The 25841-nt window shown below is 39.0% G+C and overlaps 2 long non-coding RNA genes across 2 annotated transcripts in view; both read left to right on the forward strand.

The window, feature by feature from the left end:
- Nucleotides 1-11923, forward strand: part of LOC138686286 (uncharacterized) — a 41620-nt gene extending 29697 nt beyond the window's left edge. The window contains exon 3 of the long non-coding RNA XR_011325622.1: nucleotides 11283-11923. This is a non-coding gene — a long non-coding RNA (uncharacterized lncRNA). The remainder of the gene's footprint in view (nucleotides 1-11282) is intronic.
- A 522-nt stretch (nucleotides 11924-12445) lies between these two features.
- LOC138686397 (uncharacterized) lies at nucleotides 12446-22213 on the forward strand. Its single transcript, XR_011325735.1, has 3 exons — nucleotides 12446-12924; nucleotides 13114-16271; nucleotides 21676-22213. It is a non-coding gene; the product is annotated as an uncharacterized lncRNA (long non-coding RNA).
- The last annotated feature ends 3628 nt before the right edge of the window (nucleotides 22214-25841 follow it).

The following is a 25841-nucleotide window of genomic DNA, read 5'->3' on the forward strand; positions in this document are numbered from 1 at the left end:
CTGAGTAGTGATGAAGCCAATAGAATGGTTTGAATTTTTTTACATGGTGTATAATCTATTGTGGTTTGTTCCTGTGATTTCACGTGGCTTGAATTATATTTCATGGCTGTGTGGGTTTTATGCTAATATTTTAGAATTATTATCTGATGCCCGTTTTTGCTATAATGTGTGACTGAAGATCCAATCAGTGGCTTTTTTCCAGAATCATCATAGCACTCCATCTTATTTCTGCCACTTAAAAATATCCTTAAAACTACGTTAATCACTTAAAGTTTCAAGCAAAGACAGACACACTTGTCGTGATAAAAGGTACCAGTCACCAACTGAATTAAAAGGGTTATGCTTTTGTGATCTGAGGTTGCAGGTCAAAACCCACCTGATCCCTAGTCTTAGGCTCACTTTAAACACAGGACAGGTAGGGACAGTGCAATTTTGTACTGCTCTGACCGTGGATCAACTTTGAAATAATAAAACAAACTGTACTCTCCTGCTCCAAACAAACTGAGCTCTGTCCACCCTTGACACCATTGTGGGATTCTAGTCACAGTGGGCAGGACAAACACAAAGAGGTTGTTCCTCTCCTCTTATGTATGTTTTACTTGGTAAGAAAGAAACAATTTCTTTGCTGAGACTGATATGAGGAACTGGTCCTGAATAATTGTTTCAGGTCCACGTTATTATTTGCATTTTGGAAGTTGCTTTGCAACCACAGGCTGGGGCAATATTTTTTTTAATGCTGTCACTCATGGAACAAAATTCTCCAGGACATTGTCCCTTTTGCACAAAATACCTATTCTTTGCTTCTCCTAAAAATGTGTAGTTATTACTCTGTTTACCCTAATTCTTAGCAAAGAATAAATGAGGAGGTGAATTATTCTTCCTTTTTGAAAATACAGTCTTCCCCCAAACTTTGTTTAAATGCATGCCATTTTTCCTGCTGTATGTCCCGCCTAAATTTCTTTCTACATCCAGTTTTGTCTCATACCCAGTACCTTCTGGGAATAGAAAGAATTGCTTCTTTCGTTTGGTCTCTCACCATGAATTCTTGATTAGTTTAGCATATTCCCTTTTCTGATATATTTTAAGTTTGAGAAAAAGGATTTTAAAAAGCAAAATGATAAGTCTGTATTTCTCTCCTTAGCAGCACTACTTTTCTTGGCTTGCATTCACTATTTTGAACTATTTTTTCAAATTTCAAGTTCATTTTACTCTGTGGGACAGGGCTACAGAACACGATGTTCTCTTATTACCAGCTAAGTAGTAGATTAGTAATATATTAGAGAGCTATTTATAAAAATAAATTAAAAGTAATACGGTTGATAAAAAGAAATGATGAATTATTTACCATACAACAGTATTTGAAAGTTGATCAAAAAGGCATTTTTAAAAAAGGATCTTTAAGATAAAAAAAAGTGTTATCAAAATAATAACTGCACATACAAAAATATTTGTAATGTATTTACACATATTATAAATATATTTATATATGGTTGTATTGTCCATGGCTACTTTCTGTATTTGTCACAGGTAGAACAAATGCAGTTTCCAAGGTTGACACAGCCTCATCTGCTTGTTGAATCTTAGTTCCCCTTGTGATACATGTGCAGCCTACTATTTGACTTCAGGCAGTGGATTTCAGACTTCAGTTTGAATAGTAGTAAAGTTGTAAATGTTAAGTTTAAATGAGATTTATGGTCTGCCTAACTTGAAAGGAACAATGCTGAAGGGATCAAGGGCATGTCTACTCCTGCATAAGACAATCTGCTTTTCTTGGTCCAGCTGTGCCAATGAAAGAACTGTCTGGCCCCTAACTTTGCTCTTAATTCGACTCCTCTGTCAGTTGAGCAGGTAATGTAATTGCTCTCTTATCTTATTAAAGCAACCATGCCAAGATAATTCTAACCACTGCTGATTTTGCTTGACACTAATCATGGAACACCTGGAGGCAAGCTTATCCTCCACTGCAGAACCCACTACCCCAACAGGCAGCTGGGGTAGTTCTCTCTCATACTGGCCCGGTTGGATCTGAAATAACGCATAAGCCCACCTTTAGCTTCTTCACTAGGCTGATTCTATAACAGTTTGCTGCAGCATCAACTGTGCTGCTCAGCTCTCCGCATTTGCACTGCTTTTCTCCTGTGGCATGATTAGGAGTAGGTGCTGCATGAGTTGGTGCAAATGAAGAAACTTATGTTCAAAATTTGCTTAGCCCATTTAGGTTGAAGGTGTGCCTTTCTGGGCAAAATGGTCTGGGCGCTAAGAGTAATATTGCAGGTCCTATAGTCCAGCACTGAAAGCTAGGAGAGATCATATCTCCTCAAGTCAAGAAAGAAAAACTCAAGCCCATAAAAGACCACTGAAATGCAGTTGCTGAAATTGTGTTCGAAAAGATTCGGTAGAGGTTGGTATCTTCATTGAAAGTATTTTCTCCAAGTGAAATGATGCTGTAAGTACATATCACAGTATGAAATTACTTTTCATTAGCAAGCATCCTGGCATTTACCCAGCTGTACTCAAAGCAGTTAGAACATGCTACAGAAATGTACTCTGTCCAAAACTGATTAAAAGAATGAATCTCAGGTTAGCTTCTCCTGCTGACAATCCTGCTTATAATACAAAAAGACTGATGCCTTGTCATTTAAAAATACACCAGAAGCTAAGAAAAAGAAGCTTTAACCAATCAATCTGGGACATATGCCTTTTTAAGCTAGCAAAGGATTTCTATCCATCTTGTGGTTTTGTTTTGCTTTCCTTGTTGTGTTCAGTGTTATTCATGAAAACACTGTTTTAAATCATCTATTCCTGCAGAGAATTCCTGGATGCAGAATCGTATGAATAGCCAAGAAATCTGTAATTGTTCATCCTGCATAGTCTCTGGATTTAATTCCTTTCTAAGGTCTGTCCAATTGAAAAGTTTGGCTGTGAGTTGGTACTCATGAGGGAGAAGTCCTCGTAGATTGACCGTGGCTGGCAGTTCAGTATAATGTTGGAGGCATCCTGTCAGATATACCATACTGGTCCTAATAGCTGGGAGTCACAGGATCCTGTTAGTACAGGTCCTCCTCTGGATCCTCAGCCTTAGATTTATTCTTTTCTGCATGCAGCTCTCTTTGCAGGTGTCTCAGGTATACTCAGCTTGGCTCTGTCTAATTCTCTGGCCACTGTAGCAGTCAGCACTGGTTTGCTGTTCTTACCTGTGCCAGGGTAGTGCCAGAATTTGGGGAACTGGCCCTGAGGAAGGGCTTGGTGGTGCAGTGTAGCAGCTTCCATCGGTGGGAGAACTGGTGCACACTGATCTTAGAGCAACCTGGACACGCTGACAGAGCGGTGGAAGAAGTTTAGCACAAAAAGCAAAGCTTGGTCCCTTTCTTCTAACAGAAGTGTGCTTGGGGGGATGCCTGCTGAGTGCTGGAGCAGTCTTATCATCAGATAAAAAAAAGCTTAATCAATAACCACCAAGCATGAGTAAGAGCAAGATGTGCTGACTGGCTGGAGAGGGTGCTGCAGGGCAGCTGGCCTTCGTAGTGAGGTTTGCTAGAGATGAAGATGGAATTTTTCTGTTAAAGGGAAACTTATCTTACAATTTAGAGACATCTTTTTATTATTACTGCATATAGTAATGACTTATGTGCTTAAACTGAAATAATAATGAAAAATGAAGCAATGGATGGACAACAGTATCAGTATTATTTGCAACCTTTAACTCCCAGGGAATGGTAATACAGAAGATTGCCCTTCATTATAAATTCTTCTGACTGAATTAGGAAATGTACAGAGAAGCCTCAGGTTTTTAATTAATCATTTTAATTCTAATACACTTTCTAAATGCATTCATTGCCTTTTTCATTGCTTTCTTAGTTGCCTTTGTAACCTCAGTTATTGAGGAACCAGCTCCAGGCAAACTTCATAAATATCCTTGCAGCAACTTTTCACAACTATTTGGCTTTTATTTGCAGATGTCTAAACAGATGCTGCAGAACAGAGTTATATAGGGGTATATACCTTTACTTACTGTTTCTTTCTAATACTAGCTACTCTTCCTAGATAGCACAATCCTTGTACTATAAAGGCTGATGATGCACTATTGAAATCTTTGTGTTCTGTCTGGCAGCATTTGCATTGTTGCTAAACTACCTGTTTTTCCACTATTCTTCTTTAAGAACACATAAAAAGGGCTAATGCTATTTCATGACTTGATTTCACAATCAAATACTGCTAATGCTAATCTGTTTAGTTTTGGTGCAATTAAGTGACCATACACTGCCTACTCTTGGTAACTGAAAGTCAAGTGACTTTAAAGATGGTCTGAATAAATCAAGTGGAAATGTGACCTTGTGTTACTTGTTTTCTATACCTGCTACTCTATTTTGTTTGCTGAAGTTTTGTTTTAAGTGATCTGGCACCTTCAGATCTATAGCATTAAAGATACAGAAGAATTGCAAACTCCTCAGCATGCTTTCCTTCACATTACTAAGCTGTCCATCAAGTTTTTAATGTGTTACTATCTCAGACTTGTTGTCTTTTTCATATAAAAGCAGAGGACAATAATTTTGAAACTACTCAGTGATTTAAAAAAAATATTTAAGCTTTCTAAGCAATTTAAAGTAACATCCTATAACATCATGATATTTTACATAAAATACTAAAATTCTATGTATAAAACACTGCCAGCACCATATGCTTATATTTTTTTATTTGTTTACTAATGGCTAAAATATAAATAGCCTGTTTATATTCCTTTTTTTTTTCATTTGAATACCCTTCTTTTAAATTCCTTTTTAAAAAAAGTATTTATCTTACATGATTTGTCATAATGTATGTTTGCAAATTACGTACTGAGATGTCCATCCAGAAACCCTGAAAGATAACATAGGTGCTATAGCACAAACCACTAACCTATTCAGAAGTAATTAACTTCTGAGTGGATCTATAGATCACGAGGTGAATACAGACAGTGAATGCAGAAAGGACTGAACCTGCTTTTATGGTTTACATAATACAAAAAATATTTGGTGTTGACAGATGGAATAGACTGCTCAGGACTCAGTAATAAAGAACAAGAGCACAGCAGAGAAGATAACACTGAGTGTAGAGGGCATAACTCTGTAACAGACGCACAGTGTTTAGAAGATGAACAATATAATGAACTAATTATATTTCAGTACAAACAGTGCCTGAACAGAGATGTGGTCTGAGCCAAGCTCTTGGTACATATGGCTCATGCAGCCCAATTTACATCAAGCTTTTTCAGTGAGTAATTGAGCACCCTACCGTAGAGCTGTTTAGCTCTTTGATCATTTCCATATGCAGTTACCGCCCATAGGCAATCCCAGAAACCGCATGCTCTATTCAGAGATGCAGATGATGAGGTATTTTTGCATTTATTTACATGCAATTAAAAATCCAGTGGCACTCACAGGTTGAAATGTAGCTGCTTGCCACCTTTTTAACATTTTTGAAATTGAAATTCTAGATTTGTTTTTGTCAGTTAAGAAGAATAGAATTTATTACCAAGTATACATAGATGAAAATGAAACTGAAAATTTTGGATTCAACCCAAAACATTAAAATATTGTTCTGCAAAATAGTACAATTGTTTTGTCTCTTTGTCTCTTCTTGGGATGCTTTAGCATGTTTCACATGATTGGAAAATTACTTTTCTGGCCAATCATTGGTTCATCTTCACAAATCAGCATAAAAGCCTTACCTTTCCTGGTCCTTGGAAATTTTTCACAGAGAAACTGCCCAATAAAGCTTCATTTGAAGATTCACCTCAGATCAGTAAGAGCTGCCAACTGCCTTTAAGCTTCTGAGGACCATCTGCCTTTTTTAATAATGTCTCCTTACATTAACTTCCCTGTCTGTGCATTTGGTTGAGTTCACTTATATGCACATGTAGCAGCAATTCTTTCCCTTTACTATGCATTAACTTCAGGTAATGGTGTGTTTTGTGTTTTGTTTAAAATTTTTTTTATTTGTTTCCTCTCCTTTGGTATGCCCTATAAGAAATTACTCCAGAAACCAGGGAATTAAAATTGCCAAAATGTGGTTCCTCTGAACATAATTAAACAATTGAAAGAAAACACATTCCTAAATGACAGTAAGGAAAAATTTCCCCAAACTGTGGGAACAAGATATATGAGTTACTAGAGGTTTGGCGTATTTTAACACGCACAGGAAGTTCTTTTCTCAGAAAGAATCAAATTTACTTTGTGATGTTCCTAATAGGAGGTTTCCTTAACCTGAACTTGAAACTGAATGGAAAATAAATTTTGAACTGTTGGTTCAAATCAACTACTACTTTTTTTAGGTGGCTGAATATTACACAGAATCACTGGGTTCAATTTTTGTCTGCTACTGTGTATATAATAGAATGTGATGTAGCTCTGAAACTCTAGTAACGTAATAGATAAGTCTAAATTGCAGCATCTGTAAATTTTTTTCTATGCACTATGGTGTTTTTATACTCAAAATATGATGTAAAAATAGTCAAGAAAAAATTCAAGATGTATTAAAGAGAAGAAAAATGACACTCCAGCAAATAATATATTATCTGTCAGATTTCTTCTGAATTTTGCTAGTGGCTTGAATGGCAAAGAATTCAGTCTTCCTCCTATTGAAAAGGGCAAAGCATACCTATAGGTTAAACTTCCATTGCAAGATTGCCTTTAAATTAAATTGTGAGTGGTGGTCAGAAAGCTTCCTAGCCAGTTTTTGTTTGGTCCAAAGTATCAGGCATATATTGGGCATACGTCTCAGGGGGCATTGAATCGTAACTGAAAGGCTGCAAAGAAATTGGCTGTGTGCATTCTTGCCTCTAGCTTGAGCTAGAGGTGATGGTTGACTTTGCAGAAGCATGGAGGGCAGGCCTCACAGAGAGAGGTCTGGATGAGAGGTCATCCAGGAAACGATTCCTTACTGCTGCTCAGATACTAGGTGTTCATCCTGAGCTTCTCCTCTGTCTCTGTTGATCCATCTACCACATGTGAGGAGCTGAAGTTTGCCCAGGATGGCTGGCTCTTTTTTGGATCCTGTCTTCATGGTAGGTTTCAAGGACTGACCTTAAACCTTACTACAGCTGTGTTGTATGGCTGGCAGCAAGGCATCGTCATGGTGAGCCTAGGCACAGTCCTCTGGTGGGATCATCTAATGTACTTGGATTTGAGGATAATATTCCCTTGGAGTGCTACAGAGGCTGAAGGAGATGATGAAGTGGTCATTTTGAAACGGTCAGATTCTGCAGAAGGACCCTAAGCATGTTTGATTCCTTTTTTTTTTTTTTTGGACTGCGGGAGGAGTGGTTTAGACCCACTTCAGCCCAAAAGAGAATGGATGAGAGAGCAGCAGAAATGAGAATATTTTAGAGATTTTGTGTCTGCACAGCTCCTTAATGATCTTTGAAACTGGATGATGTGGTAGCACCAATCCATGCAGCTCCCTGCAAACTGGATCCCCAGCTGCAGAGAAGCCCTTGAACTGTGTTGATCACTGCTGGTCCAAGCTGCAAGCATCCACGTAGGAAGGAGGGAGCTGGTGGATGGAGATGTGCAGAGGAACAATGCTCTGCTGTGTGTAGAAAGGGAATGTGGATAGAGTTGGTGGCAATCATTAAGGAAAATGTAGCTTATTCTTTCTTTTCATACGTATTCTGTTACCACGCTTTCTAACTTGTTCTGTTTCCCTCAGTTCCTTAGACAACCTTTGGAGTGCAGGAACATGGAGTGGCTGCATCTTAAGCAAAGAGATCAGAGAATTCCCCCCCCCCCCCATCTCCCTTGATGGAAGCTTGAATGGCTTGATTTTTTGACACACTGACAGAGCTTTTCTTGCTAACATTACTCATCTGGCATCAGGGTCACAGTGGTATCCCTTCCTTTGATGCCCAACAGTAAGTGAGAACCCACGGTGTGAAGCAGCTGGTCATAAGTTAGAAGGCTCTTCTGAAATTGTATTTATTTGATGTGCTCTCTATGCATTGTTTTACCTTCGTGTGAGACACATTGATGAAAGGATGGAAGAGACTGTATAATGTAATTGTATTCTTGAGAAATCTCTATTTCTCATGTCCCTGCCTAATATCTTGTTACAGAAACATTTATTTCCAACCAGTTATCCCTATATTGCCTTTAGGACCAACAGATAGGGTGACAGTTGCTTCAGGTGATAGTACCTTTTGTGTGCTAACGTAATTAAATGCAGACAGAAGCCATTGTTAAAAGAAATGAACCCTACAACAAGGGCTCTGTACTCCCCTCTGTGGGATAAATTAAACAATGATGTATTCATGGGGGAACAGAAATTAAAGATTTAAAGGAGGTATCTGCCAATGCAGTCCCTTTCCAAATTGCTGCCATTTCTCCACAAGAATTTCAGGACTCCTCCAGCTGTGATTTTTCTGGGTGCCCTTTTAAAGCTCTTAATGAAGATAACCAGAATAACCCTTTGGCTCTTAGGTTTTTGTAATAAATCATATGAGAATGGGGGCCATGCTGCTTAAAGCAAGGAAATAAGGAGAAAAGAAAAAAAATAATAAAAAAAAGGCAAAAAATGCCTGTTGTGAATCTCAGAGAATTCTTTCTTTTGTTGTTGAAATTTTGGTTTTGCTCAATGGTTTTAAATAGTTGCTTGATTTCCAGGCTTCAAAATCACAGAGAATAGTCAGTAAGATTTCTTGCATTTTCTGTGCGGGGAATCATTACTTGCATATACAGCATTTCCAGTGGCTTCATGTTTGTGGGTTGTCAGTGTCTCTTCTGAGGACTGGATGACTTTACATCCAAATTTTTTGGGTATCCTCCAGTCTGGAGTGTATTGAGTTTTTTTAATGTGTGTATGTGTGATTAACCGCGATATCTGTTGACACGTTTGAATGTAATACTGATTTCCACTAAACTCAGCAGGATCGAGCAGTTCTGGAACCAAATCATAAATATTCATGCAGAGCACTCCAAAATTCACATACCCCAAGTATGTGAGCTACTGAGAGCTGGTGAGGTTATTAAGTTTCAGACTTGCTAGAAGCAAGAACTATTAGAAATATTGTAAAGGTTACTGTCTGGATGAGGGGATCGAGTGCATCCTCAGCAATTTTGCAGATGACACCACGTTGGGAGGCAGGGTTGATCTGCCTGAGGGTAGGAAGGCTCTACAGAGGGATCTGGACAGGCTGGATCGATGGGCTGAGGCCAATTGTATGAGGTTCAACAAGGCCAAGTGCCGGGTCCTGCACTTGGGTCACAACAACCCCATGCAACGCTGCTACAGGCTTGGGGAAGAGTGGCTGGAAAGCTGCCCGGCAGAAAAGGACCTGGGGGTGTTGGTCGACAGCCGGCTGGATATGAGCCAGCAGTGTGCCCAGGTGGCCAAGAAGGCCAAGGGCATCCTGGCCTGTATCAGAAATAGTGTGGCCAGCAGGAGCAGGGAGGTGATTGTTCCCCTGTAGTCGGCACTGGTGAGGCCGCACCTCGAGTCCTGTGTTCAGTTTTGGGCCCCTCACTACAGGAAAGACACTGAGGTGCTGGAGTGTGTCCAGAGAAGGGCAACCAAGTTGGTGAGGGGCCTGGAGCACAAGTCTTGTGAGGAGCGGCTGAGGGAGCTGGGGCTGTTTAGTCTGGAGAAAAAGAGGCTGAGGGGAGACCTTATCGCTCTCTACAACTACGTGAAGGGGGGTTGTAGTGAGGTGGGTGCTGGTCTCTTCTGTCAGGTGGCTGGAGATAGGACGAGAGGAAATGGCCTCAAGTTGCAGCAAGGGAGGTTTAGGTTGGATATGAGGAAAAATTTCTTTACTGAAAGGGTTGACAGGTATTGGAACAAGCTGCCCAGGGAAGTGGTTAAGTCACCATCCCTGGAAGTATTTAAAAGATGTGTAGATGTGGGACTCAGGGACATGGTTTAGTGGTGGACCTGGCAGTGCTAGGTTAACAGTTGGACTTGATGGTTTTAAAGGTCTTTTCCAAGCTAAATGATTCTATGATTCCTATTGTTCTTTGCTGCCTGCTTTTTACAGATACTTAGTGTGTTTTTTAAAGACATCTCTACTTTGAAGTATATATCTCAACTGACTTGAAATCTGAAGGCTGAGAAGCTTAAATCCAATAAATAAAAATTATTAAGATGTCAAATTGGGAAAAAGTCCTGAAATCCATTCTTGGTATGATGTGTTGCCTTTTTTTAGTAAGTAAAATGTTATCTACATGTTTTTCTTTGTTTACGTAGGAGAGAAGCATCGCCAAAGGAAATGCATAAGGATTTGTTTAGGGAAAAAGCAGCTCTCTAACTACTCACATAATCATGTGAATGACTAAATGCATAATGGGATTATCTGGTGAAAGGTAAATGCATGAGAAATCACTGTCTGAAAACTCAGTTCCCATTAAAATACCTGTGAATGATACACCTAGAAAAAAAAGAAACTAGAAACCACCTTTGATGATATAAAAATGGTAGCTTGATAACATGACCGCATTTGGAGCTATGTTACCAACACATCCCATACCTTACCATTTTCCCCAGCTCTTGCTTTCTGCTTATCTGCAATGCTGAGCTCTCAGCTCTGCATAGTCACTGACTTCATCCAGAATCTCAAACAATGGGAAAACAAGGACAAATTCAGCAACTTACTGCAACTGCCAGAGTGACAGCAGCAGCAGGAAAAGACAAAGCAAAGCAAAAAAAGCTGGTGCTAACAACAATGACATCTAACAAGCATCTGACATAGTCTAGAGCCTGTGCTGTACTGCTCTGCCTGCCAGCATATTGATTTTAAACTCTGCATGGCACCCAGATGCTACAGTGATAGGCAATAAATAAATAACATTGTTTTGTTCACAATGAAGATGACTCAGGATGCTCAAGAGACAAGGAATGATTCATATGTAGTCTTCAGACCTCCATCAGCTGTAAGCTATTTTGCTTGCCCTCAGGAATTCAGTAACTGGGACAGGGAAACAGTTATTAGTGTCTTACTGCTGTGCTTGGCTACTATATGTTAATTTACAATTGTTCCGCATTCAAGTAAGTTGTTACTTATTCCTCAGGTGGCTGCAGTGAGGATACTGTGAGAAGTTGCATGTACTAGGATGTGTGCGTGGTGGAATGAATTCTTCTACTGTTACAAACCACGGAAGTGAGCGGCACAAAGCAAAGCAAATGAACTGCAGTCTGGCTTCTCTGCTACAAGTGCCTTTCTGAAGAAATATCACCATGCTCTTTCTCAGTCCTGCACCTGATATTTGAATTACCTTTACATAATTTTGTGCTTTTTTTTTTTCTTTTCTTCCTAGAGGGTGACAGAATGGCAACGTCCCAAGCTACACTTGTTCTTTTCATTGCAAGAGATATGCAAAGAAAAAGTGTAGCTCAGTTTGGAGATACAATTTCCTTTTATTTGGTCTGTACTTCTTCATGGCCATGAAAGAGCTCCATTTACTGCTGCATCCTATTCTTGCTGGATATGGAGAGAGCTTGTTGATCTTGTGCCTTTTCTCTGTTGTTCAAGTCTAACTCTAAACTTTTCCGCACATGAAAACACAAAACTAATGAAACCCATCAGACCTGTCACAAATGTTGTTGGAGAATGTTACAACTTGGGGAACAGAGGCACAAATTAAAAAAATGACCTGCTTGGTAGAAAAATTACACAACTGGTTATACTGAGAGGCAGCTAGAAACTCCAGGTGTCCTAGTTCCTTTTCCTTACCTGGGAGGATTTGAGGGCAAGGTTCTATAAGTAAAAGAATATTTTTACATGGCCATACTGCATTGTTTAAAAGCTCTTATTTTCCTCCTTTTATTACAGCTTGACAATTGTTATTAGAAGTGAATGTCTAATTTGAGAAGGCCAATTCAGGAATACAACTGCTGTCTGGCACTGACTTCTGTTCTGCACAAACCTACACAACCATGAACATTGAGCTTCAGCTTTGTGCAGTGTGGGATCCAGATGGATGTTTTTGCTGAGTCTGGGATTTTGTTTACAAATGCTTTCACTCTAAAAAAAAATAAAAATTTCCCCACATACAGTCAGTATAAGCCATTAAAAAAATGCACTTGAATATCGTATCTACATGTCCTAAAGGTAGAGATGATGAATATTCCTGCTAGGTTTAAACTGCATTTTAACCTTTTCCATTTCTTGGTTTTATTTGTCCTTTGAATACGAGTTTTGACTATGCTGTCTGAATGACTATTTTTTTCAGCTGAAATTTTTTCCATGTTCCTAATGAAAAGAGCCTCCTTCTGCTTCACCAGTTTCATTTGTGCATTACCACAAAACAGTAAAGGAGGATTACACTTGTCAAACTAAATGAAAACATATTTAAAGGACAGGTATTCTTTCCAAACACTAATGGGGTTCTTTGTCTAGGTCTACAATAAGAGTTTTTAACCACTGCGGAAGCTCGGTAAAACTCTCTGGAAGTTGGGCAATATAGTAATGCGCGGTACTTTTTTACTGCCTTCCAGTTAACTGTCTTACTGCCACCAGCCAATGTGTCTGCACAAGATCCTTCACAAGGAACCTCAGTGTGTACCCTCAGCTCCAACTTACAGATAAAGCTACCAACATTATTTCTTCACCCCCACTCCCACCTCCAGAAAGTCTCGGCGACCAGGTTTCTGAGCAATGTAGCCAACAGCGGCTGATTTCTTTGGTAGCAGATGTGGTGCCTGCTAAGGTCCATAGAAATACCGTAGCTGCCTGCAGCAAATGTTGGCTCCATTCTGAGGTGACTTCTCCAGTGCTCTGCAGGCTCCTGAAATAAAATTTGTGATACAGGAGACAGCAGATATTTCTGGATGTTTAAGCCTTGGTAATACATAGAATGTTTTTGATTAAACTTTACATAGAAGCTATTTGCTATATCTACTCAAGATGATGCTCAGGATGCTGTGTCAGGAAACAAGTGGAATTCCAGCTGCATACAGGTGAGTATTTACAGGGAAAATTATTCTCTAGCATCTGCTAATGTATCCTATGCTTTGCCATCTTTATCACTTATATCCAGTAGCCCTAAAAGGCTGCTAAAAGTTTCTTTTGATGACTTCTTATATACATTTAAATCTGACTATTCTGCTATTTTATTTCATAATTTTTTCTCATTTTTCATCCTGCAGTTTGGAACAACCATTTTCTTCATTGTCCATGAAAAGATTTCAAAAAGATGTATGAGTATTTACTCTTCCTGAGAAAAGCATGCCAGTCAAATTCTATATAAAACTTGTATTCTACTTTACTTGGTAATCTGAACCGCAGTAATATCCAAAATGCAGAAATATCATATTTTAAAATGAAATGTTTTCATCATGTCTGCTAGAAATGCTACATCTGAGCATGGGATATGCCGAAATCTCTAGCAGCAACCAAGAACTAAATGGGTCTATCTGAAATCCCTGAAATGACCTGGAAATATTTCCCAACTGCCAAATGGCATTAAGAACAGTTTGAAATACATCAATTATTGCTCATTATGGACTGTTGTAAGCTGAAACCAGGACATTGCTCTAGGACTGTGAGCAGTTGTCCAGAAGACAGTCTCTTTACCCGACATAGCACGAGTGAAATTGAGGATCATTACACTTCCTCTGTCAATATTGCTATCTATACAAAAAATGTAGCAAAGTGCACCTGAGTATGATGCAATATCCTAGCTTGATATAAATTTGACTTGAAGAGAGTCACACATTTAAGGTCTTTGACTGAGACCTAAAGACCTAATTCATAATGCAAAGCATTCTCGGGAAAGATTGTTTTGTCCAAAAGGTTAATTCTAAAACGTGCTGAATTTTTTTTTTTCTTTTTCAAGTTGCATTTGGATGAAGTGTTTACTGTCTTGCAAGTGGCATAGTGTAACTTTTTTTTGTAATGCAAGACAAAACACAGGAGGAGCATGGAAAAAAGAAATCAAAGGCTGGGTAGTGGTGAATAGAAGTAAAAAAAGAATTATATGGAAAATGAATTGAAAATTAATTACATGGAGGAGCTTGAAAGTGAGATAACTGGAGATTTGGTGGTCAGGAAAGGAAGATGTGTTTGAGACATGCAGAAATGAATAGGTGTTAAAGTAACTTCAACTTTCATCTGGGTAATGGTCAGTCTGAACTAATGCACGATGAGCTGGAAATGGGTATTTTAAAACATATGAACATTTATTTTCTTCATCTCTTCCTTTCCTGCATGCATCTCCAATGAGTCTGACCAACTTTATGTATTGGCTGTTTTTGGGGGGATTCCACTACTGTTCACTAATGATATTTATGCAGGATGTATACCCATGTTTCTGCTTGAAGAGTACATTCAAGGGTGCATTGGAGACACCTCAATATACCTCTCAAATGGCAAGTATTTTGACCAAATGTGATTGTTTCAGTTTTTCATATATCATGAGATTTACGAGTAGATTGAGTGAGCTTAATGCAATGCTTATGTCCCAATTTTTGTCAGGGGACAAATGATTCTTGATATAAAGCAGAGTCCCTGAGGTCTAATTTTATGTCACAGCTATAAATATCACTCTTGCCAAGTCCCATTCATTTCCCAGAGTGGTCATTTGGTTCGCAATTTTGAGTTTAGGCTTGTGCTGAAGGACTTCGCTGTATGTTTTGTGATCAGTCTCCTGCATTTCCATCATCAAACTCCTTAAAGCAAACTTTCACTTTGGAAAGCAATGCCCATACAGTGCGAAGATAATTGTCTATTGCCACAAAAACGTGCACAACTGAACAGTTATCAAAGTCACTAGTTCGGTACATGTTCAGTAACGCTCTGTATGCTATAAGACAGATGCAAACAGTTTCTCCAATGTTTGTTTATTTCTCCTGTGTCTCTTCAACACATATTTTTGAAATATTTGTACTTGCAAGTTCTTCACGGTTGTTGGGTGTGCAAACTATGTGACGTGAGTTACAGTGTTTGCAGTCAGTTGATATTAGATTTCTTTACACTATGTTCCTTGAAGACTTTCATAATTCTGCACAATAACGCCCACTTTCTTAACTGGCTCTTGGCAGTACTTACTGAAATCTGCATAGGCAAGTCTCCTGGTCAAAAGATGTGTTCTGTGCTGGTTGGCTGATCCAGCCTACTGTGTAAATAAAGGCAGCCCCTCCAAAAAGCTAGCTATGCTTATTTTTCAGTCAAGATTTGGAGAAAGTGGTTAGTACAGACATTAGATATCCATGTCTGTTGATTTTTTTGGAATGTATGAGAACCTTCTTGCTTTGGTAATAGTTATCAGTGAGTGACTTCCTATTTAAATTTATTTGGATTTTGTTTTCCATTGATGTCTAATTGTTCAGTTACAGAATTGGTTGGTATATCCCGTATCTACAGCTTGCACTGACTTTGGACTCCATTTGCACTTTGATAGACCACAACAGCATCACTAGTCCTTCTGGACCCTTGATGCGTCATGGCATTGCATTTAGGACTTGGGGAAACATTTTGTATATCCGGAAGTAAATGACATACGATCTATGTCTTTTTTATTCTGCCTTCAGGGAAAGTGATGAAGAAATGGTTGTATCTCACAGAGAATGAGAGAAGTTTTGCAGAAAATGGCTGGAGAAAGGTCAAATTTGTGACTATTGTATGTTGTGAAATGTACATTGTGAAACTAATGAGAAACTTATGAAATTGGTTTTTACTGAGTAGAGGAAAGGCAGAATCTGGCCCATAGGGAGAAGCAATAAGTATGGAATAGGAACAGTACAATAGTTTTATTTACATAAAGACTTAGTAAAACAAGCTGTGTTATTTTAGCTGAGTCTGCCCGATTTACTATCCAAACATAATACTTAATGATACATAATTGGCATCTGATCAGTACCACATAAGTGGAATGTTGTTGTGCAACGTTCTGTCTTTGGAGCAGTTTCCCTTCGCGGTGCGTTACCAGTAAGGTCTGCTACACAGTGCTGAGAGAGAGCGCGCGCGAGGGAGCGGTAGCCCCAAACACGCGTTTGGAAGATGTGGGATAATCCTTTGCTATGACAATAAAATCATGGTGTTTCTGACCGTCTGTATTCTGCTCCGAAGGCTGCTGCAGCCTTTGGGCTGAGTTAGATGAAGACTCAGCCTGGGGTTGCTCAGAGGCCTTGAACCGCTGCAGTGCAGGACGCTTGGTCAGCTCCCGTCAGCTCCCCCTTTGCCTTCTGCTGCGTTGTGTTCTCACCCAAAATACTGAACAGCTCCACGGAGCCCAGCTCTGGCAGATGTGTTGCAGTTCTGCAGGCACCACTGGAAAAGAGCACAGAAGACCTTGCTTTGCTCAGAAGTAAGTGGGAACGAACGTGATCTACTAATACAAAATGCTTCATCCTCTGACAGTAATTTTCTTCCATATTCCTTTGTTGTTTGTTTTGCAGTTTTATTTCTTCATTTTCTTTCTTGTCTTTTACTCTCGTAGTGCCATATTAATGGCATCCTTTAGATACAGTGGTATTCTCTGTGATATTTTGAATTTGTCGGTATGGTTTCTTTATGGGATTATATTAAAAAACCCTCTCGTTCACTCAAGTTGATGCAAGAAACAACCTTGACTCTGTGAAAGGGCTGCATGCTGTACTCACTAGCACTCTTGGGGCTTCATTCCTATTTTTTCTGACACAACCAGTTTCCAGAGGTTGTCAGGCCCTCATCTTTTAAAAGATGGAGGATTGAAAAAAAAGATAATTGCTTGGTAGATGTAGGTATAATTCAGCTCACAGCTGCAATTCTGCTCTTTATAGCCCAATAATTCAGTCAAAAATATCTTAGAATTAGCAAGCTCAGAACTAATTAGGTCATGACTGGGATATATTTAGGAAGCAGCTATCTGTTCCAGGATGTGCTAGGAAAGTGTTGCTAGATGAGACACACCACCCCGAGAAACCATGGAGTTAGGGATGTGCACAGGGTGAAGGTCTAGACAGTTCTCCCAAGCTCCATTTCCTGTCATTTTTCTATTAACTGAGACCAGACATATATTTCAGGAGGATGTAGAACTGAGGTTTTTTTGTATTTTCAACAGTTAAAGATGTTTTGATGTTCCTCCCCTCTCTTCCCTCCCACCCTCCTATATTTGGAGGTGTTTGCTTTATTGTCAGCCAAATTTGACAGTTGTTTCTTACACATTTCTCTAAGTACAGATGTGTAACACTGCTGTCACCAGGAAGAAATGTGGGTTTTCACTTGTGGTCAGAAAGAACTCTGAAGTTTGTATAATGCCTTTTGTTCCTAGACCATTTTTTGTTCCTAGACCATTGTATATCACTGTGATTTCATAGCATGGCACAAATCACTTTGCTGATGCTTGTGGTTTATTCTCCGTAAATCAGCAGAAGAAAGCGTCTCATATAGGAAAAGGTTTCCACAAAAACTAAGTACTGTGAGGGACATAGGTGGGGTAATTTCCATTTTCCTTTTTTTTATTGGCTACCAACAACATGAGCAGTTTTACTCTGCAGCTGTACTGCTGAACTGTGGAAGGTTGGGTTAGATTCTGAAGCTGCTTCTTGTTTGTCTCAGGTCAGTGGGGAAGAACAAAACTGAAAAATCCCCATCTCCAGTATTCCAATCTACAAAGAGTCAAACTGTGCTCTTCCTTTGAACTTCCTTTATATAAGAAGAGAATTTCTACCAGGAACTCAAACTTTACAGGTTCAAATGCCCTTTTAAGAGAACTTCTCATATGAAATACATGTAACTGATGCACACTTGTATTTGCTCTGTTATAAATGCAGGCAAAAGAGCCAAAATTTTTAAGGGCATCTGTGAATTCTAGATGTAGAAGGAGGAAAGTAGGTGGGGAAGGAGCTGAACTAGTGCTTATGTACCAGCTAAGCAGATTATATTAGATCAATTACTGGCAGAAAAAACATGAGTAGTAGAAGACCAAAAAGCACTGGGTACTTGCAGCAGTGTGCGTGCGTCTAGGTCTTTATTTTTGGTCAAGCTGATATGGATATGGGAGATATTGAGAAGGATAATGTTGTGTATTTGTATGTTTTTCATTGCATTTGTTTGTTTTATAAAGTCCTGAGATGTGCTTGGGAGCCCCAGTCAGTCCTTTTGTACCACTGAGTTCTGGAAAGTTGACAGGTCTGCTCAGCTGGGGTAACAGGTCATTAGCAAAATAATAACAAGAATAATTTGCCCTAAACCATGTTTTTCCTCATCTCAGGTTGGGGTCTGCGGGTAAGGGAAAGGAATGTGGCCACTACTTCAAATCAGGCTGCAGACCACATTAAAGATTTGAGCACTGCAAATGGCTCTTTTGTTTTCCCCATTTTTATCCTAAGCTGTGTTCAGCATTTCCTGCAGCTGTGCATCTGGGTGGCTTTTGCTCAGCGGCAATGCCAGTTCATCAACATCAGCTGTGGCTACTTGAAACAAAGTGGTTAAGCCTGCCGTGTTCGGAGATGTGCCACAAAGCCATTTTCTTTTGTTGGCTCAGTGACCGATTATAGACCTATGGAGAAGAGATGTTGCAGGCAACACTTGAACAGTCTGAAGTAGTGTAAATTGTATTATGAGCTGTCTGATTTCTAGCATTCAACATACATCAAGCTCATTTCCACGCTGAAGGCATAGTCCATCTCACCAGTTGTGGCTAGCGTGAGCCTTCCGGGTGTGCACTACGAGGAAATCCACAACACAATCTGGTAAATTCACATACACTCTTATATTAAAGCAAATGTAATCTCTGCAGTGCTGGCTGAGTAATACTTTAAATTAAATAATACTTTAAATTAAGGGCCACTTTGATATCAAAAGGCCTCTTCTTTTTTCTATGAAAATTCATAGAAGTCTTCCCTGGAACCTTGAAATTAAAGAGAAAAATCATCATTAAAGCATTCATTCCTTATTGAGAGAAATTCAACTTGTCCTTTAAGTTTGAAATTAATAGCAAGTCTGCTTTCTGCTCTTTGAATGCGGTGCACTGTAATAACATATCACAGCTTGACAGCGAGTGTGGACTGTTTATTCCTTTGTAGAGTCATAAGCTGCTATATCAAACTTCTGTTTTTTTGCTGGTAGAACTCTTTTCAACTATATAAAGCACAGTTATACCCTGAGAAGTGACGCTGAAAACTCCACTGCAAATATCTTTATTTTATGTCCTTGGTCATTACACAACATATTTTGCCCAGTTCAAAAGGGTAAAGATGTTATTTTCTAGTAGCTGCTGTCGCTGCTGGGCATGGACATAATACTGTTTTAGCTAGCTAACCAGGATATATGTACCCCATACACATATCTTTCCAGGTGAATCAGAGCTACCTGCTGGGTGCATGGTGGACTATGTATTGCTAAAGGCTAAGTGGAAAATATTCTGCACTTTGAGCATGAAAAGACATGTTCGACCCCTATATTGTGAAATTCCAGCTGCAGATAGTGTGGACTAGAGGAATTATCACAGAATCTCAAGAAACCACAGCATTGTTGCAATAATTTCTTTTTTCATCTCTTCTGCTCTTTATCAAAGGACTGCCAGAAGTAGGAGGCTTTCATCTTGATTTCTCACTGAAATTAAGAGAAGCAGTTTTGTGTATGTCTTCCTAAACACTTTCTGAAACACTCCAGCTGGCACGATAATTTGTGAGCTATATTCATTCAGCTGCTAAATTGTTTGTAAAATGTATTCCTTGCATCGATTGTGTTCTGATCTCCTAAATGAAACAGCTGTGGACGTATTTACAGTCCGAGAAAGCTGGACCAGTGATAGAAGCTTGCAGTTTCAGTCATTGATCATCGGCTGACATAAAGGCAAAACCAATGGGCAGCATGGGCTTACTCTCTCTCTAGTCTCTAACTCTGCCCACATGTTGCCATTTAACTTATATGGATCAGAGAAGTCAGCATCCAAGGCTTCTGATAATTCAGGTCTGTGAGGGCATATTAAGTCCCAAACATCCTTAGGACAGATTGGTAAAGGCTTCAGAAAATACAGCTATATATTCATGGAAGTAGTGAAATATACAGTAGTTTTACAAAGCAAAGAATGGAATGCAAAAACAAGGATCACGAGTTATCTAGTGATGAGTCTGTAATTAAAAAAAAAAAAATCTAAAATCTACTGTTTGTTTTCAAGTGTCCTGAAATTCTGTTGCCCCAAGCAGGCCCTCCTATAGATCCTTGTACAAATACACTGAAGTTGCTTCTGAAACTTTAGTGACTACAGATAAAATGTTCTTGTATTTGTATTTATTTAGAGAATTCCCTTTATTACAACAAACTCAAAAATGTCTTGAGAATACTTTATTCCTGTGTTTGGTTTAGAAAACAACCTCTAATTGATGGCAATTATCATAGAGTGTAACCAAAAGATGGCAGCAGTCCAGTGTTTTATTCCAAATAGACAAGAGACTGAGTTTATTTACTGTTTTATGAACTCTACTGTGTTATTGGAAAGGAAGAATGCTATGGATGCTATTTCCTATTGGAAAGGAAGTGATTAAAACAATTTGAGAGGTAAAAGTGCTTCGCAGTTTTTGTGTAAACATAACTGCAAACTTACTTCTATTAAATTGGTATTAATTGGACACTGCCTGTAGGATGTGGCAAGCAGAGAATAAACCACGATGAGAGAAGGCACTTGTCAGACCAAGTAGAAGTGTGTTTAAACACTTTCATGCTGGACAATTCCCAGATAGGACTTCAGCAAATAGTGACAAAAGGACACAACCAGACCCCCAAAAAAGAATTAGTTTCCCAAAACTTGAAGAACTGGAGAGGGGACCAGAAAGACTGTCTGAGACATGTTTCCTTAACCCTTTAACAATGAACCTGTCATTATTTCTAGTGTGTGATCTTAATACCTGTGTGCTACAACTTTCCTGGTGATGTTCACAAGGGAGATTACTAGATTAATGAAATGATCTTCACATGCCTTCCCAAAGCCCTGTGAGGTCAGGGAAAAGGATCCCAGTGACTGCATTTGTTTACAAATCAGCTGCAGTCTGGTGGCATCCCAAAAGTGCCTGAAATTGTGCAATGTACAAATATGCACCTTATACTGGGTTTTGGATTACCAGTGCAGTCGAGGAGGCCGTGACAAAACAGAAGCTACCTCTCTGTGGGGGAAAAAAAAATAAATAGGGAGATAACTATTTATTTGCCTTACTGTGCAGAAAAATTCCCAAACAACAAAACCAAAATAACCAAGCACTCAAACAAAAAAGCCTTTAGCCCCCACCCCCAGGCATTTTCAAGTTCAAACACCTCACAAATCAAAGCACATAATATCTTCCAAAACATAGAAAATCCCTTAGGAGAAGGTTTCTCATAATCACAAATTTCCTTACAGGAGATTGCTCAACAACTCTTAAGCAACATTTCCATTATGTGCAAAGCAAAACCAAAAGCTTGTAGTGTTCCAGCATGCATTCACTTGCTGCTGTAACTAAGAGTCTCTTCTTAGTCTGCTTTACTCTCAGGTCCTTTGTAGGGTGAATATGAATTAGAAACATAATCCTGGTAACTGATCTTCACAGTTGTGAAGTGGCATTATCACCTTGTTAATGTTTTTCATATATTTCAGCAGGACTAATGCCTGACATTCAACCAGTGTAGTACACTGCTGCAGAAACACTTTGGGTAGCTGAAGGCTGTCCTGATCAGGGACCATTTATTCATTTATTTTAAATGATGAAAATCCCACTAGCATTTTCCTCTGACTTAGTATTTATTTTTGGTAGCTCAAGGTTCCAGGCTGAAGATAGACATGGGGAATAAATAAAAGAAAAAAGTACAACGTGGGATTCATATACTTTTGGCTTCAGAACAGAAGCAGTTTGTCCAAAGGAAGCAGAGTGAGTAGGACTCGTTTTTTCCTACATAAGGTTTTAAGAGAAAAGCTACAGGAGAAAAGGGTTGCAAAGACGCTGATAGGTGAAATGCGATGGAAAAATTTGCCTGCCTTTTTTACAGCTATCGCCTTTTTTTGTGCCTTCTGACTTACCCTGATATTGGATAATTCTAATTATACAACTTTGAATTGCAACTGAATTTTATTTCGGAAAGGGAAAAATGAATTTATTCTTTGTAGCAGCAAAAGAAGGTCTAACCTCCTGCAGAAATTCTAGTTCTTTCCTTCATCTCCCTGCTGTTATTTTTTAGGCAACTGCTATCTGCAGATGTGAAGGCATACCTTTTTTTATTCACAGGCCTGCAGCCTCACAGTCCTCTCAATTAGTGTAGCGCAGTTAGCGTCAAGCCAAATTTACAAGCCAGGAGAGTTTGACATCAGCGGGAGTAGTCTCAGAAAGGAGCGTACAGCGTGACTCCAGAAGAGGCACATGAACTCCTCAAGCTCTTTGTTAAATAAACAAAATGTTGATGTTTGTGGTGAGTTAAACATCTGCATTTCACTTTGAGCATTAAGCGAATTTGAAAATGCAATTTCACCTGTTTTTATTAAATTCAACAGTTTGACAAAATTTGGCCATCAGAAATACTTCTAAAAGGAGTCACCAATAAAGAATTGTGTCTTTTATTGTATTGAAAAAACAGATGTACTAACCTTTTTCTTTTTTTGATGGCTTACGCATGTACACTTCATGTGGATGATAGTTCCATTACTGGTCTTACTGACTGCACTTACTTTTTGTCTATGTGGTCATTAATTTATATGTTAAAAGTCAAGGCTTTTATTTTCAAGAAAAAGTTGTATAGGAAGAAGAAAAAGAGGATCAGTCTCGTAGTTATACTTAAGCTTAAAGATTCTTTTACTTTATTTTTTTCAGGAAGAGTTTCAACACTATCATCCAAATTTTCTTCAAAAAAAGCAAAAGCATGAAATTATTTAGAAATGTAAATATCTTCTGCAAAACATTTGAGAAAACCTGGACTATCACATCAGTTTACATTAAACCCCAGCAGAATTAAAGATCTATGTGATTTTTTTTTTAATAGCTTTGACTAACTTTGGGGTTTTTTGGTGAACAATTTACTTCTCAAAATGTACTATTTTAGACAATACAAGATGAAGAAAAATGTGTCCCAGGAAACTACTGTAATATTTCCAAAAAACCTATGAAATCTGAGTTTGATTAACATAAAGATTTGGATACCATTCATAAAACTGAAATCTGCTGAACAGGGTTTGGTCTTATGATGTCCTGGTTTACTGCTTTGGTCTACTTGTGGGGTGAAGACCTAGAATGAAATTTCTTGGAGTTAACAGCTCATGTAATCCGTATTTTGGAGGATTTTCCAACAGAAAAAGGTGAAACTTGTCATCATGAGCTATGTTACTTATTTCACTCAGTCAGCTAGCAAAACGCTGTAACTCAAAAGCTGAGGAGAGGAAACTCTGAAAGAAGTTCACAGGCAGGAGCTGACAACAGTTCCCTGAGGCTGAACATGTCACCTGTCACTCACTGATCTAGGCAAGCAGTGCTGGCCACAGCTCGCTCCTTTCTTCTCTTAGAGAAGGGTTCAGAGGATGCAGCCAGCACGCTCCTGCAAAAGCCAGCCCAGCTCCCTCACGTACCCAGGGCTGGCACGAGAGCGGTCCTCGGAGCACCTGCAAGTCATCTGCGATCCAAGAGCAAGAGGATTGCCACCTTTGGTACATAGGGTCAGGGACGTGAAGTGTTTTCTTTTTTCGTGATTGCTTTCTGACTTTGGCTTGCTAGCATTATTAAGTATGCCTGATTTGTTTCTGCTTGAATGAAATGTTTTGTTTAATATCTCAAATGATCTGTCTTAATTGGCTGAGTATGTGGAAACGTTCCAGTTTGGGATGGATCCAAAAAATAACCACTAACTTTTTTTTTTCCTATTGGCTACTGAACCAAGAAAAAAATAAATCAGTTATTTACATGGTTTCTGTTTTAACATCAGCTGCAGAGGAATTTGGTAGGGTTGTACCTTTGTTTGAACCTGAAAATCAGTGTGGAATGTGAAGCTATGGATCAAAATCAAAGCAAGTTCAGAGAAGCAACCAGGATAGAGAAGAGACGGTAGTTTGCTGTTTTAGATGTATTTCTTTCTTTCTCATACACTCGAATTCAATCTGAATTCATATCAGAGTCTCTTAAAAGTTGGTATTATTTGGGGTTCAGGGTTTCCTTTGATTGTGCATAGAAATAAAGCTTGGTGGTCAGTTCTGGATATCAAACCTAGTCTGTTTTTAGGTGATGCACACATTCTGGTTCAGGATAGCGTTCACTTGTCATTAAATAATGTGAGCAGCAGGTTTAGATCAGAACATTATGACAGGTTTTAAACTTGTTAAAAGTCAGCAGGTTTTTGGGCCAGGGATTCATATGTCAAGTCAGCATCAGAGTTACAACTTCTAGCCAGTGTGAGCTTCAGTGTTCATTCAACTGGGATTCCCAGATCAGGTACATCTCTAGTGAAGGTAAAATATAAAGTGGAGAAGGAGACAGGCTGCAAGACAGACATAATTTTTCATGCTTGTCTTACAATAATGTAGTAGAGAATAGGAATGGAAATAGCGCCGTTAGAAACTATGTGACACAAATATGATTTAGAGAGATGAATGAGAGCTTTGGCTGGATCTTGTTGCAGAAAGGAGTCAGATGCGTGATGGAAAACGTATGCTGTCTCTCCTGTAGAGCCAAACAGAGGCTGTGGTTTCTTTTGCACCTTACGGTGTGTTTACTTCTGAAGTGGTTGGTTCTCAGAAGGAAAATAGGAATTAAAAAAATCCATTCTTCTTTGTCCAAGCACAAATTAAATTACTGCAATTTGCTTTATCTGCTGTGGCATTGGAGAGATGGAAATAGCTTGCTGCGGTGCTGGTTATGGATGCACTCACCCCCCCTTCTTTCTCCTCCTCTTGAAGCCTTCCACTGTCTCAAGCTGTTACTTGATATGTTGGCAACAGAATTAAATGCATACAAATACTGTTATTTTGCACTGTAGTCACGGGAACAGTGTTAAAGTAGTTACCTGGTAAATTCAGCCCGGATTAAGTGGAACACACCTGCCAAGACCAGACCATATGAAGAATGTGGTAAAAAATATGAAGTGAAAAGGTGATGTTTTGGGTAGGCCAGATATGTCATGAGGGGCAGTCCAGGGTTCACTTCTGATAAATGGTCAAAATGATCAATATTATTATTTTTATAGATTTTACTTTTTTTTCTTTTAGTATATGGGAATTACAGCCAAAAGTCATAACTGGATGCTGCACATCTTTGAAAAGGCTACGCTGAAAAATTTAGCAGTCTGAATTACACTTTTGAAGTACTGCAAGATACAATATAGACTTCCCATCAGACCCACTTATGTCCATCTCCAAGTCCAGAGTGTCAGATCAAATTCAGGTTTTTTTAACAGCAAGGAGGGCTTGGAATGTAATTGAAAGAAAACAAAACCTGATGCACAAGTTCTGTGGGAAACAGTGAGTGAAGTAGCCATGCTTTCTGGGAAACCTTTCATATAAAAAAAAGGAGAAATCAGTCAGCTAAGAGAATCTTATACTGTAGAGAAATTAAATTTCTCTAAACAAGTGGGTCTTTGTGCTACTGATTTGACGATCATATTGAAATGTTTGAAGGTACTGCTAGTGGCCAATATTTGCTCCAGTGCTGGACTATGTCCTAACATCCTGCACGGGCTGTGCTGATGGGTTTGCTAATCTGGGTACAGAGCTGAAACTCTTCTGCAAGCATTGGTTTCACAGCATTAACTCCAGCTTTGTATATACTTCTTAGCCTGTGAGATATGAGGTCCTGACACAGCATTATCCACTTTCCATCTGCCTTCCCATTCCCATACTTCTGCTACAACATGGTGTTGCAACAATTCTGCTGGAGGCACAGGGCAACTGCAACTTCTTTTTCTCCTCTGAAGCTGCCTGCCAGCTAATCCCCACTTAAGCTTTATATTG

Source organism: Haliaeetus albicilla, chromosome 8 (genome assembly GCF_947461875.1).
Source record: "Haliaeetus albicilla chromosome 8, bHalAlb1.1, whole genome shotgun sequence".
Taxonomy (NCBI): Eukaryota; Metazoa; Chordata; class Aves; order Accipitriformes; family Accipitridae; genus Haliaeetus; species Haliaeetus albicilla.